Here is an 18,723-nt window from a genome sequence, read left to right on the forward strand (position 1 = left end):
CCACAACGGAACATCAAGGGGCCGATGATGCGCGGCACCTCCTTCACTAATGGAAAATGAAAGGCGAGCCACAATGCGACTGTGGCCATGTCAAATTAATTACCGGCCAAATAGTGAACCACTGTCGTCTGCGCTCCTTCAAGGGTGGAGACGATAGAGAAAAACAACACGAACTCTCTCCTGAAGCCCTCTCGTCGTGGCTAGCAGAACTCGGACATTGGCACCGAGCTCCTGAACATCGCCATGAGCAAGAATAGAATAGATATAGATCAATGTATTGGCTACGAAAATCTACGTTTTAATAACTGCACCTGCTCATAGAATTTTACCTTATCCTGAAGTTCTCAAAACATTTATATTCTGCACACGCGATTCTATGCATGTGAATTAATCAGTTTTTGTCGTTTATAATTCGTGAGCGTTGTATGTTCGGAGTTCATATATATTCACTGCAGCCACTGGTAGGTGCGAGGCTCACCACAATGTTACAGGAGAATCGATCACTTTAAATCGAATTTCCACATTTAATGTTTACGATTCTCTAATTGATAAATTGCTATGCCCCATGTCAAAGTTAAAGGGTCCCACGGTGGCAAGATATTAACTACCTCACCTGGTATACAGGAGGTCGTGGATTTGATCCCAACCCTGATGCCTGTATATTTGGAGCGTGCATGTTCTCCTCGTGGTCACGTGGATTTTTCTCCGGGTCCTCCGATTTTTCCCACCGCATTTAGAATCAACATCACGCGTTAAAGAGTATTCGGCTGCGATACATTTCCACGCGATAAGCCAGTTACGTTGAGCTATGATTTGTGGCCAATGTTGCCTCTGAAAAAAAAGATACATCTAAAAAAATATATATATATGGAAAGCTCAGTTGGCCCTTACCGGGTAAAATTAAAAAAATTGCTTAGTTTTTCTAGTTTTAGCTTAACTGATGTGAGAGGCGTCCGTCTCTTTGACGCGTAACCTCCCTCCCATTCAAAGCCACTGGGGGTGGGGGGGGGGGGGGAGGGCGGTGGGGCGGGGGGGGCCCAGAATTAATTACGCACACAATCAAGTCGATGTGACGTGAAGTCACTGACGGGCGCAGCGTGAGGACTGTAGGTGCCAGCGTCTTTTGAAGCTGTGCAGCGGCGCCCATGAGACTTGGCCCCTCTCTCTCTCGCTCGCTCTCTCTCTCTCGGAGTGCTCGGCAATGCTCAGCGATTGCCAGAAACGCTGGCACTTGACCAAAGTCACGGCCATCAAAGTGCTTGTCGAAAAATTTACGTTGCACAATCAAGGAAACGAACGTTCACTTGTCAGTGCTAATATTGCCGTACCCACGCTCACATTTTTTTGGAAAGCGCGTGTCTGGAAACGTGCGTATGTGTGTACGTGTAACGTCTACCGTAACTATACGTAGCCAACCCTGCTAATCGGAGGTGCGGTGGAAGGAAAAATAAACTAAACACAGAAGGTTGTTCTAAAGAAATTAGTTTTCAATCTGGATGATTTAAAAGTGCCACGGCTCCAGTGGCTTCCTCGTATCTGAAGGAAGAGCATTCCAGACGGCCGCAGAAGCGCACCTGAAAGTGCCCGATGCAGTGACCGTCCTTGTTCGATGGTTCATTATAGTTTTCCTACTTTCATCGATTTTGACCGTCCCTCTACATTTCTCGTGAGGAAAAGCACGTGGAACTCTATTCAGCACGTCGAGCGAAAACACAGCGGAGCGCTAACATGTACCTGACTGGAAATTAAGTTTCTACATACATACACATTTTCAATTCTTACCAAAACTTTTTATTTAAATGCTGTGTTGTTTGATGTTCGTACCGACACCAGGTCGATGATGTTGGGTATGTATAACGTTTGTTGACGCATTTTCTTAGATATCGCAAGCCACGTCTCCCCTTGAAACGGACTACTTAGGGGTCTCGTTAGGCCCCACCTGGTTTTAATAAAGGATCGGTTGCGTCCGTACACAAAGTCAGCCATCTACTCAAATACCAAACACGTACCAGCAAACTCCCCCGGCAACCGTCAATTTAAAACACCCCTCTGTGCATATTAATCTGAGACTTACACAACAGTGCGAGGAGCGGCGGTGCAGCGGTTAGCTCACCGCCCTCCCCAACACTGCAAACCAAGTTAGATTCCTGGCCACAAGTGACAGCAGTGGCGAGTGACGCCCGGTTCAGTCCTGATCACTGCCCACCCCTCCCACTCTCTCTTTCAGCGACCTTCACTGACCAGGATGGTGAAGTATGGTCAAACAAACCCCGTTTTGCCACACACAGCGCAGTGATACCTTCATCCAGAAGTCATGGCGAGGGCTGTAAAGTATTATTGACATCATTATTATTATTGTTGTTGGCAGTTGTTTAAAAAGTGCAATAGTCACGTGATGTTCACTTTCCACGTCTTTAACATCCAACATTTATATTCCTTCATTTCAGTTTGTGAATTCAGAATGTTTCAACCGCTGTTGTATTCTAATTCTGTCACATAAAGTAAACATTGTAGCTATTTAAACCTTTTTTTTATACCGATTGCAACAGCAAGCCGACAAAAGCATTGCTAAACGCGAGCTATCAACACACTACCACTACCGCTATCACCTACACTTGCTGACGAGCGACCAATATAATGATGCCTTCCATACAATGAATATCAGAGCCGAGAGCAGAATATGAAGGGACATTATCTGCCCCTCCGGTTATCAAGGTTGGCTACACGTACGGTGCGAAAGAAGTTCAGCATACATCTGAAACGTTTGCTTATATGTATTCGGTCATTAGCATCATCATCATCAGGAGCAACAATCATCCATCCACTGCTGAATGAAGGCCTCCCCCCATACCTTTGCAAGGTCACACAATCCATCTCAGGCCTGCACACGAGGCAACCTCGTAGACCCATGCGGTACGGTGGTCACGTTCTCTGGAACGCTCTCTCGCTCTCCTTTGGCTGCCATTCCATCGCTAGTCTCGTCCATTGGACACGCCATTGTTATATTCTGGGAATGTATCCTTGGCGCGGCTCCACTTTCTTTACAATGTGCGTGTGCATCAGTTAAGCAGGCAGTGTTCACGGTTGTTGTCTTAGGGTGTTCGGTGTGTACTTTTGAAGTGCAGATGCAGTTGGTTAAGATTTAATTAAAAGTTGCCCCATTAAATCCTGCCATGGCCCAATTTTGACCACACTACCCATGCATTTACTCTCCACATATCTACTGCAATTTAATCAATCGTTATAATATTTAACAGCCCTTTCTTAATCCACCACCGGATAAAGTCCTCCCCGTGGCGTGTCAGTCATGGGGGCTTATTTCACCATACCTCACACCTCCGATTAGCACGGTTGGCTACGTACAGTGTGAAAGAAGTTCAACATACATAGTATGTACGTACTTCACCACTGTTCACAATTGGATATCGGGGTGGGACCCGGCGAGAGGCATGTCGGACATCCTCCTACACCCAACAGAGCCAAACAATTAACCCAACAGGTCTGTTAAACTGGTAATGCGCACATTTTTTCATGTTTCACTGGAATTTAAACCCAAAATCATCAGGACCACCAGGTTGTCTCTCGTAGCGGCCAGACTTTTGCGTGGGAATTTCCTTTCAGCAAACCGGTTTGCTGAAGACAATGTCAATTGTGATGACTTGATTCGTTTGACCGTGTCGGGTGGAGGAGGGTGTACGACACACCACTTTGGCCTTACACTCACGCGACCCTAACCCAAAAAAGCTTTTTTTTTTACAAATCGTCAACTTTGGTCGCCAACAACTCAGTTTTAAAATAAACGATGAACTATGTTTTATTTTACCAGCTAAGGCCCACTGAGCTATGCGGCTCTTTTCCAGAAGCGACCTGTCCACAAATGATAGCCCAACGAAGTGGTTAATCCTGTGGAAATGTATAGCAGCCAAATACTCTAAACGCACGTTTCTAAATGTGGAGGGAAAAATCGGAGGACCCGGAGAAAAATCCACGCGATCACGGGGAGAATATTCAAACTCCAAATACACAGGCGCCAGGGTCGGGATCGAACCCATAACCTTCTGTAAACCAGGCGAGATAGTTAACATATCGCCACCCTGCTGATCAGCGATCAGTGCAGGTTGGTGTGGTGGCAGTAGTTTAGTTATCACTCACTACTGATGGTAGCCGCGACTAGGAGTCAAACCCAGGTCCGCCGAGTCTGTAGCACTTTACCCAGCGCCACGTTTAACTGCTGCCGCAAAAGACTAAACTTCATCGTGGTGGGAACCCTTGTAGGCCCCGTCGCCTGTAACACACGGAAGCAAATGCTTTTTTTCGCCATATTTTCGAAAATCTGTCTACGGATATAAGAAACTAACTCTGCCATCTAGGGTCACCGGAGAAGACTACAGCATTGGATGTTGCATATCGAAGACTTTTATCGCATCGCTACTGCGTGGGGGTTTCCGCAGTTGTGCTCTACACACAGCTCCTCCGACGTGCTTTTGGATTTGTTGATCACGGCCTGATGTCCGACGTTTCGCTCCACGTGCTATGGAGCTTCCTTCCGTTTCTGACGAAGCTTCCAGGATGTGCAGCGAAAAGTCAGACGATGCCGAACAACACACAGTTAGGTAACAACTCGAAAGAACATGGGTTGCAGAAAAATGTTTTCCCCGCGGCTTCTCAAATTCGAACGTAAATCGGGACATCGTGCGTGCTTACCTGACGGGATGATGCAGCGAATACGGTTTGACAAAAAATCCTGCGTTTTAAAGTTCAGTAAACCCAACCTGACCACGTGCACCGAGGCGTCACGTACATTTCTTTACTTCTAACTCCGTGAGGATAACATCGCAAAAATCTTCCTTCAAAAAGAAAATCCTGAAGCAGAAGACTAGTGTTGGATAAAGTCACATTGGCAAATGTGATTTGTAACTGTGTTCATTACCTGCGTATCGATAGTTCAATATTAATGTTACATTTTATTGAGGGACTACTGGTGTGTGGGTGTTATCTTGGTGTGGTCTGGGACTGTTTTAGTGTTTTTACTGTTTTGCCCATTCTTGACCATCCGAGAACAAAAATATTAAAGAGCCTCCCAACTCACGGTATTCTTCCTCCCTCTCGAGTCTGAAAAATAAAGAAAGATTCTGATTCCGATGCACAGACGACTCAAACCCGGAGCAATGACGTTAAACCGGCTGGCGCAGCTTTCGAGCCTCAGACGGCCTCTGCAGAGAACACGTGCCCGTGGGTGGTAGGGGCCGGGCCGGGCCACCCTTCTCTGCGCTCCCGGCATCATCCTGCCGACGAGCGGCGGGCGGGAGTGGAGGTGGATGGAGGGGAGAGTGCGGCAGCGTTTTGCGTCTGACTGCACGCAAACGAGAGAAGCACGATCGTGCCGGACGTTTCTGAGATACGGCGTCGATTTCCGTCAACGTGGGATCTCGTTGGCATCGCTTTTGTTTTTATTTTTTTTATTTTAATATTTTTTTATGCGTTTTGTTTTAAATATCATACCCAACAAGAAAAATATTCAACAACAAAGCTGCTACCCCACCGCCAGACTCCAAACCTACTTTTTCGTGAATGCTACATCAACCACAATGCTCGATTCCTCCAGCATTAGTGAATTCTGGTTGGACACTTGATACCCTGTTTATGTAAAGGAAATTCCCCTTAATTTCACCTGTCTAAAAATGCAAACCTACAGCTATACAGATCGCGTGCAATAAGGCATACTTTCATAAAACATAATGCCCCTTTGTTTGGAGATCGTTTATTTCATTAAATGTGTTCAGTGCTGTACATCAGCTTTGTGTGTGTATATATATATCTATCGCTCGGAGCTTCACCTATACACAAAAACAACGTAAAAAAATAAAAGGTGCAGCCCTGCAATCGCTTGCCCACTCCACCACTGCCGAAAGGAAGCGGCCTCCAGGATACTTCGACCCAAGTCGTCCACGGCTGCCAGACGTCCTGGACGATATACAAACGTAGCGGCGTGCAAATACAAAGCACGCGAAAAGTTTTGAATTCTATCCCCCCCCCCCCGACCCCCCAACAAAAATAAATTGGTAGCGGGGCAGCACACACAGAAATGTCTGCTCGCTTTCTCGACGGCATGGAACGTACACGCAGATTGCCGCATCTTGACAGCCATTCCATTAAGCAGATGTAGTCCGCTCTGCAGCCCAGCGCGTGACTTTCAGGATCTGAACTGACAAAGCCTTGTATTGTCGGGTTCAATATCGCCGCGCTGTGTTCACCGCGCAATAATAAAAGTCAGATGTGCCGAGCGCTCTGCATTGCCATGCAGCGACGGTGGTGGTGGTGGCGGCGGCGGCGGCATACGAATCTACCTGCTTCCCAGCGAGCGCTCTGCTGAATACCACAGGATGCACCCTCGTTCAGTTGATCGATATCCAATTTGGATCATATGACACGCTAAACACATGGGATTTTTGGCCGCCTTTCATTCGAGCTGCGAAGTGACCCAGCACCCTCCCCCCACCCCAGACTTGCTTTTCTTTACGCTTAACAACAAAAAGGAGCCTGGTAATCTTTTTATTTTCTTCCATAAAGTTCACTACACGCTCTTCCCAACTCCCTTTTCATTTTGGCTGCCGGAGCTAAAATAAAAACAATAACTACCTTTCATTTTATTCTCTGCAAAAGAAACCTGCGAGTCCTTCAGTTTTTTCTTGTTTTTTTTTGTTTTACCGTCGACTGCACACGCAGGGGGCGTGGGCGCTGCGGAGGTGCAACGCACTGGCGGAGTTCGACTCCTTGCTGTGGCGGGCCGGAGCATCAGTGGCGAGCGATATCTGAACAGGCTCCCTGGGTATCCGCCCACCCCCCCTCCTCCTCCTCCTTACGCTTTACCAACCCACACTGACCAGCGTGGTGAAGTATGACCAGCAAATCACTCAACACCAACACAGCATTGTTAGGCGTTCACCTAGCAGTAGATTGACAAAGGGCTGTAACATGGATACGTACGTCATGATTCGTATGCATTATTGACACACAAGAGGTTGACATCTTATACGTTTCAACGTTTTAAACCAAATTTTGCAATTTACTGATAATTTTATGACAATTTCTCATCTGTGATATTTAATCATCGCAACAACGCACAGACGAGCCAAAATGTAGAATCACTTACCCGTCGCAAATTCCCGAATGCAGTGCTTATTATTTTTTTTAAAACGTATCTTTCCACCAATAATTTATCATAAGCATTAAGTGCCGTGGCCGGTATAAGGATCGTAACTCGAGAGCTCATTACACAGCAATAACAATGGAAGGCTTTTGGTTAGGGCTGGGGGTTAGAAACGCTTGCCATTTATACCCCGCTAATAAATCATTTACGACCCAGTGAATTGGTCACTTAATTGCAAGCGTAACAGCTTTGCACTTGAAATACAAGGTATTTAATGCAACGGGCAGACCCCAGCGCAGCGCGACCCTGGGAAGCAACGCCGTTTATTAAAGCAAACACCGCCTCGGCTTGCGCGCACACACACACACACGTACTCTCTTCTCGGACTCGGCCATCACGGGGGAATGCCAATGACACCTTACACCGTGGCACAATTAGACACCCCAGAACGAAGTCATATCCTCATCCTAAATGAAAAGATACGTGGGGAGAAACCCAATGAGGTGCCCTGATAAAATCCGATACGACATCCCCCCCCCCCCCGTACCACCACCACCCCACCTTTAAGCGGAACAAACACGACACTTTGCTATATTACACGCACTCATAAAAGAGTAAAGAGTCATCATAATAGCTCGGCAGCGGCCCCCACGATAGTGCGCTGGCTCCAAGCAATCGGCGGTGGAGGGGGCGGGGGCCTGCGTATCAAAACTCAAACCGTCGACGCCCGTGCTCTCTCGTCGGGGGAAGCGAGCTCGGAGCGTTTGTTCAATGTCGTCGCGATTATTCCAGCGTCGCGCGGCGCGCGTGGAAAACCGATACACAAATGTCTAAGCCAGGGTTCTCATTTTTAGTTTAGTTTTTTTTTTCAGTCATTGTACGCTTTATACATATGCGGGTTTGGGGGGCGGGTGGGTGTGTGGGGGGGGGGGGGGTGGGTGTAAACCCCGAGCTGAAATTGCTTGAAATGAAAAGTCTAAAATCGTATTTTTTTACACGATGCAAGGGAGTGCATTATGCAACAGTGCGCCGATCGTACGAGAGATGGAAGGAGTGGGGGGTGCACGCGGGGGCAAGGTGGAGAGATTTCTCAATGTGTGCGATTAAAACGGGAAATGTGGCCACATTGTTTTCATCGTTGGAACTTTGTGAAAGAGAGGCCAAAAGGTCACCTCGATAATCCCAAATCCATAGAAGAAAAAAAAAACAAGGGTTAAATCCAACATCTAGAGGACACGTAACAAGAACAAAAATAGACTGCGTTGAAAATCAACAGACTTGTGGCTGCGAGGAATCCAGATCCACTAATTATAATTAATTCATAAGCATCTTGAGGGATACTTCTGTGGTGTAATGGTTAGGGCATTGGAGTTGCCGGTTCGATCTCGTGGTTCAGCAGTTGAACCTTATTCATCAAATCTCTCCCAGCGCCTGTACACCTTGGCTCGGCTCGTCAGCAGGTTCGTAGTAAAGTTTTGGTATTCCCACCTCTTCCAAGTGTGGAAGAGCAGGCCAAAAACGCGCTCGAGCTGCCCTCGAGTGGACGCCCTTCCCCCCCAAGCAGTGGCTCAGAGCAAGCGATTGCAAGGGGGGGGAGGAGGGGGGGGGCTGCCACTTCACCATTTTTCGAATAACAATCTTCAGCGCGGATACCCCCGCGAGCACACGCACAATCGCACGGATACCCGCGTGGCGGCATACCCTCGCGGAATAAACAACGTGGATTGTCCCTTCATACAATTCCTGCTGGGATGCTCTGCGCATGAGGTTTAGAAGCCCTGGGAAAGAGTAACAGTGAGAGAGAGAGAAAAAAAAATGTCCCAGGGACTGGCCCTTTTGTTTTGGAGAGCTCAGTACCTTCCTCCCTCCCTCCCATGCAGCTTGGCGGCCTTTTGTCTCCGGCCGTGGCAGGAAAGGAATGGGTCCACGGTCATTTCCTAGTTCTCAGAATTATCCTCGTTAACTCCTTTCACCTGTGCCAACAACGCTATTTTATGAACCATCACCTTCGGTAAACAAAAAAAAGAGTCAATCAAAAAAAGAAGGTGGGGGGGGGGGGGGGAGATTGCGGCCGAGGAGCTTTGAAATTGCGCAAAAAAGGAGCGAGGTGCATGGTTCGAACAGCCTCGGCGAGCGCCATCGAAGCGATTTCTCCGCGTTTTTGCAAATCTTCTTCTGAAGCGCCGCGCGACGTGGAGCGGGTGTTTCGTCCGGGAGGCGCTTTGCAGAGTTGTCGTTACCGTTATCACGTTTCGCTCCGATATTGTTACCCTGTGAGCTGCTTGCATTGCCACCATGGACAATGTGGACCACGGCACCTCTATTCAATGTGAGCGCGATACAAAAGTGACGCTCGCTCGCGTGAAGGTTCACGTTTATCCAGGAGCGCAAGCGACCAGCGTTCGATTCCCGGGCCGTGGCTACCGTCAGCGGCAAACGATATCCGAACCAGTCCCTGGGCTACCCCCTCCTCCAACCTACTCTGACCAGCTTGGTGGGGTGGCCTTTATCCAGCAGTAGATTGACAAAGGGCTTTTAATTTATTCGTACAGTTATATATGCGGTATTGCCAATATTACGGAAGTATTTGATTTGGCATGTCACACGTGAAACAGAATTAATCAGTTATACATGATTAAATATTAAATAAAGGAAAGCAATGGTGTTTCGCACAATTGTTCGACCTAAATTAATGTTATCATCGCCTCGAATAACCATGAAACATTAATCACGCGAATGCACACAAAGTTACTGGCAAATGGCATGCAAATAAACGCAAAAAGTTATAAATCAAAATCAGAATCAGAATATGGATTTATACTGGAGGAATCCGATGAGCTATAAAGCTCTTTTTCACATATGTCCAATAGGGGCGGGTAAGAACGTTACAACAAAAAGTTACAAAAACACGATAGGAGTGCGAAGTGCAAGATAGGTAAACAAATCACCCAAACACAAACAAATAAACCATCCCCATCCTACCAGTCAAAGTCCACTGAGGTATTAACTGTTTCAGAAGCGACCTGGCCACGAATGATAGCTCAACAAAGTGGCCCATCGTTTGCACGTTTATATCAGCAAAATTATCTACGTAATCTCGATGCCCTGTAATTGAGCCATGTTAGTAATATCCACAGTATTTTTTTGTCATCTATTATGGCAGACTTTATTTTTACGGATATTTATATTTCCCCTGTGTTACAAATCAATTGCATCACAGCCTTGTTCATAGTAATGCATTGCAATGAACAACTATTTGACGAAGCTCTAAACAAAACTTAGCTATACAAATGAAAACAAACAAGAAACCAAGGGCAACACGTCCCGTTAATATTTAAATTGTTTGTTTGGAGCCCAAAAACATAAATTAAATGTAAAAATAAAATATTACAACAATTTTGACCATTTTATTTATTCACGTACAACTCAGGCTCGAATTTCCTTAAAATCCCACGAATTTGTTTTGACAATTACAGTACAACGAAATTGTTACTGTCATTTTTTTATTATATTGCTATTTTGTACGCGTGGAAGAGTAGGCCGAAATTTTACCCCAGGTCCGTGATGTGCCGCATAAGTTTTCAATGGTAAAAAACCGTCAATGATTCAATCGATCAAGTTTCTTATCTCGCCTTACACAGATGTATATAGCGCCTTATTCTAAAGGGGCTTTACAACAATCATACAATTGTACACGATTGTACATGGGATGATAGCGGTTGAGATAAAGAGTGGGATTATTAAAAGTGGTGGCGTAGTTACGTTTAAGCCGGTGAGAAGGGCTCAAAGGGACCGGACCAAAGTCTACAATCGCGGGAGTGACCTGGGTTTACCAAAACGTGAAAACAAATACAAAATTCAAGAGACACCAATTAAGCAAAGAGAAATCAGTTCAAAAACAACCGTGTTGGAAAACTGCCTTCCGTCTAGCCTGGCATACACCAAAGCCTCTAGCTTAGAGGTCTATTTCTGTCTACCCTGCCTGTGCACATCTCGGTCATTTAACGCAGATGTACAAAGTGCGCGTTTACACGTGTACGTATGTTGTCGGAATTTATTCCGCGCCGTACGCAGCCAACCGTGCTCATCTGAGCTGCAGGGGAATGGCGGGCAGAGTGAGCCGGTGTACGGGGTTTTTGCCTGCGTTTCCTACCCACCCACCCCCACTCACGACTACACAACAGTGAAGCGCAATGCAGGGTTCACATTTTGGACCCCGCAGAAGGATGTCGCGCGTCTGCAACTCCGAGGAGCCCACCGTTTAACCTACGCCTATCTCCGGCGATGCACAAGAGGGCACTGCAGTCAATGGACAGCACCGAGATAAGCAGCTTTTCCTCTCTCGATTCCTTGCCCACGTGTACGTGCGTCTGTATGTGTCTGTGTTGTGGTGACGTCACCGCCACTTAGTGACGAATGGCGGTTGTTATTGTTGTGTTGTTGTGTTGTTGTGTGCGCGTATGTGGGGTGTGTGTTTTGTGTGGGAAGCAGTTGCACGGTGGTTAGCGCGTTGTGCTACTAGCCCGGCAAACTTAGTTTGATTTATGGCCCTAACTATCTTAAAGTTGCGGGTGATATCCAAACCTGGTTCTGGGCCTCCCCGAGGTCGACTCAGCCTTAAATGAGTATGCGCTGAGTAAACTTGCGACATCGACACCTCGTGCACTGCAAATGCATTAATAGTTGCTAACTAATGGCACTTTCCTCCACAGTTTATTTGGCTATAGGGGCTCTTTGTATGTGTGTGTGTTTTTTTTATTAACGATGTCCAGTGGTGGTGTTGTGGTTTTAGTGATATGAGCCTGATCAGATTTGTTGTACTCATGCATAAGAACAGTACTGCATATATCTATTAAAACACATCCCTCGTGTGACCGTGCAGACTCTTTGATACAAACGCTGCGAGTGAGCGCCTATTAATATAATTTAAATTTATGAAGTGCCCTTAAACAATCGTTCTCGGGGCGCATGGTGCACAAAGAGGTATTGAGGCCAGCACGATGCTCAAACACCTTTGACTCCCCCATGCCAATTGCACTATGCACCGATTGAAGGCCGAGTCAAGCTGGAGGCGAACCAGATCCAGTTGGGATATCATTCACCACTGATGTTAGCCAGGACCTGAAATCAAACGCCACTTGCCAGGTTCCGAGGGCAATGCGCAAACCACAGCACCGCCTCTTCACAAACAAAGATACGAAGACAGAGATCCCCCGTATAGGCTTTACAGATTGTTGGGGCAAGTGCTGTTAGCGAGTAGCACCGATGAAGGCTAGCACGTCACACGAGAGGGTGGGTGGCCAGGACCCTGCCCGGCCACTTTTGTCTTCCCAATCATGTTTACACACCGCACCAAGTACTCATTTAAGCCTCGGTCAAACTAAGGTAAGCCCCAGGACTTGTTCAGATATCATCACCGAAGTTGGCTTTGAGCGCGAATTGAATTTGTTTTGCCGGGTTCGTAGCTGAGTGCGCTAACAACTACACGACTCCCCCCCCCCTCCCAAACATACGCACATATATAACAAAAAACAAATCAACAACAATGGAAACCCAGTGGATCCCATGTGTCTCTGGAGCTGCAAAACTTACCAAAGCTTTTCTTAACCAATATTATACTCTGGCTTTGACTGCCCAGGACTCATCTTTCAGTGGTTGTGGGGCAGTGTCTGCGAGAGGTGAAATCAAATCAAGCAATAGAGCTGCGGAGCCCAAGTGGCCTTATTGTAATTACATGCATGAAGATGTTATTAACTGCATTTAGTCTGTCGAACGTCATTATTTCACGTGACTATGGCATAATTACGTCATTTATCCTGTGCAGCGTATTATATTTGTATTCACACAACACATGCTTGATTATTATCGCCCCCAATGAACTGTTACTGCCACTGCAGGGGGCAATTGCCCCCCGCCGCTCCCCACCGCCCTACCCACGATCCTTAAAAGTGGAATTGTATTGATATTTACTCCATGGAAAAAATAAATTTTATTCTATTTTATTCATATGGGGGGGGGGGGGGGATCATGGGACCCCCCTCCTCACTCCTCACCTCCGTCACCACCACCACTCCCCATTCTCACCACATCTTTGAGAAGTTTCTAGATCTGCCTCTGCAGCACTGGGACGGGGGGGGGGGGGGGCTAGGCTGTGACCATGCTGAATGTGCCTTCCCCGCTTTGAGCAGACAAACCGTCCAAGGCTGTCCCTTACACAAGGAGAGCGTTTGGCATTCTCAAAATCACACATTGGGAAAGGAATCACATAGACTTACCTGGCGGAGATCTCAACAACAAATCCAGCAGAACGAGATCTCAGATGTTCATGGAACGTGCTGATCACTTGCGGCATATGTATGTGTGTTGGACTTCTTTAGCACCGTACGTCGGCAAACTATTTTTAGGCCAAACATCCTCAATGCTGAAAAATGAAACTGTAAGTTACTCGATGTGGATTATACGAAGCAGCGTCATCGCCCCCTCCGATTAGCACCTCCGGCGAGCACGGTTCAAACATGCAATGTTGAACTTCTTTCGCACCGTACGCAGCCAACCGTGCTAATCGGAGGTGTGGGGGAAGGACAACAACGAACACTACACACACACAGAGAGAAGTGAACAGGGGTCCTCCTGAAAAAGTGTCACGAGACCTAGTGAGGCTTTCATGGATAAACGAGTGGAATGAAATAAGAATAAAAAAGTGGTGAATAAATGTACACCTATGATTACATAGTCTTTGTTTTAATATATCGATTGCATTCGTGTGAAGGTTTGCTATGATGAAAATGAAGACTTATGAATGTTAACTACGTGCATACATTTAATTTCAACTTATTCAAACGTTCTGAAATGTATTTAAATAATGTGTTGTATATGTTGTGTATTGTATATGTATAACTGCATATTGGAAATGTGTATGTATAGAATTGTTTACTTAAATTACCTACATCACTCTGACAAACTTTGGCAAGTGGATATGCACATGCCGGCTTACCTTCTGAGTGCCGAGTCCAATATGTACAAAACGGTTTCAAATTATATTTGTTTAATCGTCAATTTCCAATTAAAAAAAAACAGATAGATATTGGAAGTATTTGGACCTCACGTTGTTTTTTTTTGTAATTAGACTTTTATATTTTAGTGATGAATGTTTTACTGTACAAATGATATGCTTAAATTTACTTTATTATAATATAGATAGAGCTCATATTGTGTGTATTACTTAAGTGCCCGTTAAAGTTTGTTTTGTGTAACCAGATGAGAACCCAAGAGATGAGGACGAGTCTCATTTACGAGAATTGTCCTGGGTCACCCAAAATGATGAAAGCAAAAAGTGTAGAAATGAAGTAAAGTAACCAAAATAAAATATAAACACCGTACTTCACGAGTCATCGGAAATATCGCAAACATAACTGGACGCGAAAATAAGTCTACACATTCAATTCCCTGCGCTGCAAATCGGCTCGGCCAGATTACCTCTAAAATTTGATCAGAGCACAAATTACAAAAATAAACGGCAAAAATGACGTTAAATGTACATAAGGCAATGTATTTGGTCACACTATAATGTGTTGGCAGTGATGCACAAGATAAAAAAAATAACGAGAAAAAAAACACTTAACAGACATCTAACAAAGGATGCATGTCAAAAGCTTTCAAAAACATAGATCTAAAACAACATCATAGTGACTCGCGATGCACATATACAATGATTCAGGTTTAATTTCAACTAATTTACAATTATCTGTCCAGGTTAAAACTGAATGACCGTTGGGGCAAGTGCCATTAGCGAGCACCTACGAAGGCCGGCACTGCACACGAGGGGGTGGGTGGTCAACACCACGCCCGGCCGCCTTTGTCTCCCTAGCGGCGAAGTTTACACATTTGAGGCCGAATCGACCGAGGGTAGGCCCACTTGAGATAATAGTCACTGGTGTTGGCCGTGAGTGGGAATCGAACTCGGGTCACCGGGTTCGTAGTGCAGCGTTAACCGCTACACTCTACACACGTACAGATGATTAAACTTCGCAGTTCGCCGACAATTATCTTATGAAATGGTGAACCTCCCTCGCAGCACAAAAGAACCAGGAGAGAGAGAGGGGATGAAAAGAATGTTCCCACTAAGAGCCCATGGGATGGAATTCCATAAGGCAGTGGCGGCTGCTGCGTCCATGTTCCCCACTGATCCCCCGCGCTCCCCACGGCGTGCCAAACTGAATTAACTCTTGGCAGGTGACGGCTCTGACCAAGTCGCTTTCCCACGTGCGACGCGACGCGAGATCAGTCCCCCCCCCCCCCTCCTGTCTCGCAGAGCCCCCGACGGTGACACCGCCACCGTCGTCACCACCACCGCCACCACCGTCACTGCTACCACCACCATCGTAGTCACCGTCGTCACCACTACCGTCACCACCATCGCCACCGTCACTGCTACCACCACCATCGTCGTCACCGTCGTCACCACCACCGTCACCGTCACTGCTACCACCACCATCGTCACCTCCACCACCACCCCCAGAGTTTAACGTTACAGCCTCCTGGTCGCTCACTCGCTAGCGGCAGCGGTGGCGCCAGACAAACTAAGCCAAAGCATCGGGCACCAAGTCGGTGAAGGAGTTGGCCGTCCACTCATCCCCACCCCAGATTCATAAAAGTCAGATCGAACTCAAATCGTCCTGATTATGACAAAGCTTTTAGTTCTGTTGTTATTGTTGTTGTCAGCCTGAAACTGCCCACTGCTGGGCTAAGGCTTATATTATTTTCTTCAATTCCTTTATATTTCTTTGTTGTTCCGATTCAGTAGTTGACTTCCCAACTCTGTGATTTCATAATGCTAAATAACGTTATTAAATATAAATATAACGTCATCCATCATGGGTCTAACACCGTCATTATTATTTCACATACACACACCTGTCGTAGAATTATAGTTACGCAGCTTGTTCACCACAAGTATGATTGCGGGATAAAATGTGTTCAAGCGGGATAAAATGTGCCGCTTTTGTTTCAAGAGGCTCGTGGTTCGAGCCTCATGGCCACCCTGCTTAACGCTGCAGGAGTATCAGTCGCAAAAATAATAATACATAATTATAACAATACACAGCATCTGCACAGCGTCTGATTTACAGTTAATGGTCCTGTGACGTTGGTCTAAAAAAATAATGCAGGCCATGCATGCCGGTGTCACGGCTCACATTTTTAATAATTACCCACAAGTTACTCAATTGGGAACAACGCATAGCAAATCATCGCTGCCTACTGTTAAACCTAGCAAGAGCACTCTAAAAAAATAACTCTAAATAATAATTTGCGTCATTGTGGAGAATATAAATAACTAAATAAGCAGACGTCTCCCCCATATATCCGTCTCTCCACGTAAAAGTATTCCTTAGACAATCCATTAACCGCAAAGGCTTCTGGGTGTGCATAGTTACAGCGGCATTGATTCAAGACAAGCAAAACACATTGGACCGGTTTCAACACACAGCGTCTCACCAGCTGAGTCAAGCTTCGCTTGAATCAATGTTGGTGAACCGCGCATCGGGCAGCCCTGAGACTTTCGGTAAAGTCACGTGACTTTACCGAAAGTCACGTGGTGGCTTTACCGAAAGAACCAAAGAGTATGGATCCCTGCAGTCACGAAAACTTCAAATCTAGTCCCGAGACTCGCCGAGACTTTTTCCTGGGGCAAACAAACGTGACAACAAGTGACGCACCCAAACGTGAATCTGTAATTCCCTTCCCTCTCCACCCCCCCCCCCATGGCCCGGTAGAAACACCACCGCTGGGGTCGGCAGAGACCGCCACCGCCCCCCGCTGTTCCCCTGCCACCGCTCCCTCGGCCCCCGGCTCCCGCTCGCCAACCCCCCGCTTCGGCCGCCGCGACTCGAGCGACGACGCCCGACACATTTACGGCCGCGTCGGGCGACCGCGACGCCTGCTCCCCCAGAGTGGCGGGGACGGGAAGAAGGGGGAAGGGTTCCGCGGATGGCCGACGCTGGGGCACCACCAGCAGCAGCTTACCTGTCACATAATGAGTTTGCCATCCACGTCAGCGATAGCCTTGAGCCGAAATTACGCCCGGACAGACCTGTTTATGGCACGCCTGGTGTGCGGGGAAAATTTGGAAAGTTATGGGGGGGAGGGAGGGGTGGGTAGAATTTTTTTTTTCAGTCGGTTTTATATAAAGTTTGGAAAGTAAAAGTGCAGCACCTGCGATTGCACGCGCACGCCACCGCTGGCGGAAGGGTCACGATGTTGTTTATTCCGCAAGCGCATGCCGTGGATTGTGCCAAGTGGCTAGGTATGTGCGTGTATTCGTTATGCCCGAGATTGTTGATTGAGAGAAGGAAAATGTCTTGCTCACGCCACCGCTGGCGGAAGGGTCTTCACTACAGAGCTCGAGGATAGTCCCCGCGTTGAGCCCCCTACAGAGGGTAATTTTTCTACTCTACGCGGCTGACAACGACGATAATGGTGACCTGACTGAATTCATAATTCAAATAAGACAGGTGTAACTAATTATTGCAGTGTTACCGGAACCTATTCCGATCGTCCGTTAATAAAAACAAAAGTTTAAATAAACCATCGCTCAGCAGATGTATTTATTCATTCCACCAAGCGACTCCAGAAGCCATCCAACTGGCTTACTCGGTGTTTGACATGAACGTAGAAACATCGCCTGTCAATTCCCCGCCGAATGAAAGAATAAAAGTCGTTATTCAACGCACGTACATTTTTTTTGCGTACGTTTCTGTAAGCCGGCAACTTTTATTCTTCTTAAACGAACCACTAGCCGATTTGACAGCGCAACAAGTAAGCTTTTGATAAGTCGGATATTAAAAACAGCAGCTTTTTTTACATTTTGGCGGAATGTAACATAGAATGGCACGGGCCTGTGTTTTATAAAGTTCTCTCAAACTCGCAGCGCACACGCACACACACACACCACCTCACCCCTCCCCACTTCTGCCATACTCAAGCTATTCGCTGTTCTACCACGTGCTGGCTCCTGGTACACGTGCTCTGGGTCCAGTATGACAGACAGGTGTGCGCTCCTTCACATGAACCCTTTTTCCCCCAATTTTCCGCGATGCAGCAGCTCGCGACCAAGACGAGCGGTGGATGGGGCCCCATGGAATCAATTAATTATTTAATTAATTCGCTGATTGCTCTCTGTGGATCACTCTGCAACGGACACCTACAATACCATCACATATTTGAGGGGATTCTTTTTTAACCCTTCATGTATGCATTTTTAAAAGCAAAAAAACATATATTGGGGGGGCTTGGGTTTAATGGGATTCTAAGAGTTAAAGGGAGCCCGGAGACAATATGTAGAAACCTATTAATGTTCCTATTTCACAACAGTCTCATAATTAATTGCAGCCACCACAGCGGACATAATGCATGGGAGAGTGAGTTTGCGTGTTTTGATTTTGTGTATTTTTGTTAATTCAACATTTCGTCTTTTGCATTTTACAATGGCTGCAATGCTTTATGCAGGGGCTCCCACACTGACCAGCGGAGTGAAGTATGGTCACACAACCCGCATGGCTGACAGCGTAGGGGGT

General features: G+C 46.6%; 1 long non-coding RNA gene across 1 annotated transcript in view; it reads right to left on the minus strand.

Annotated features, from left to right (window-relative positions):
- Positions 1 to 17,240, minus strand: part of LOC116946934 (uncharacterized) — a 166,375-nt gene extending 149,135 nt beyond the window's left edge. The window contains exon 1 of the long non-coding RNA XR_012945520.1: positions 17,174 to 17,240. This is a non-coding gene — a long non-coding RNA (uncharacterized LOC116946934). The remainder of the gene's footprint in view (positions 1 to 17,173) is intronic.
- Between the last annotated feature and the right edge of the window lie 1,483 nt (positions 17,241 to 18,723).

This window comes from Petromyzon marinus, chromosome 28, assembly GCF_048934315.1.
Source record: "Petromyzon marinus isolate PM22_M1 ecotype Great Lakes invasive population chromosome 28, UKy_Petmar_22M1.pri1.0, whole genome shotgun sequence".
Classification (NCBI taxonomy): Eukaryota; Metazoa; Chordata; class Hyperoartia; order Petromyzontiformes; family Petromyzontidae; genus Petromyzon; species Petromyzon marinus.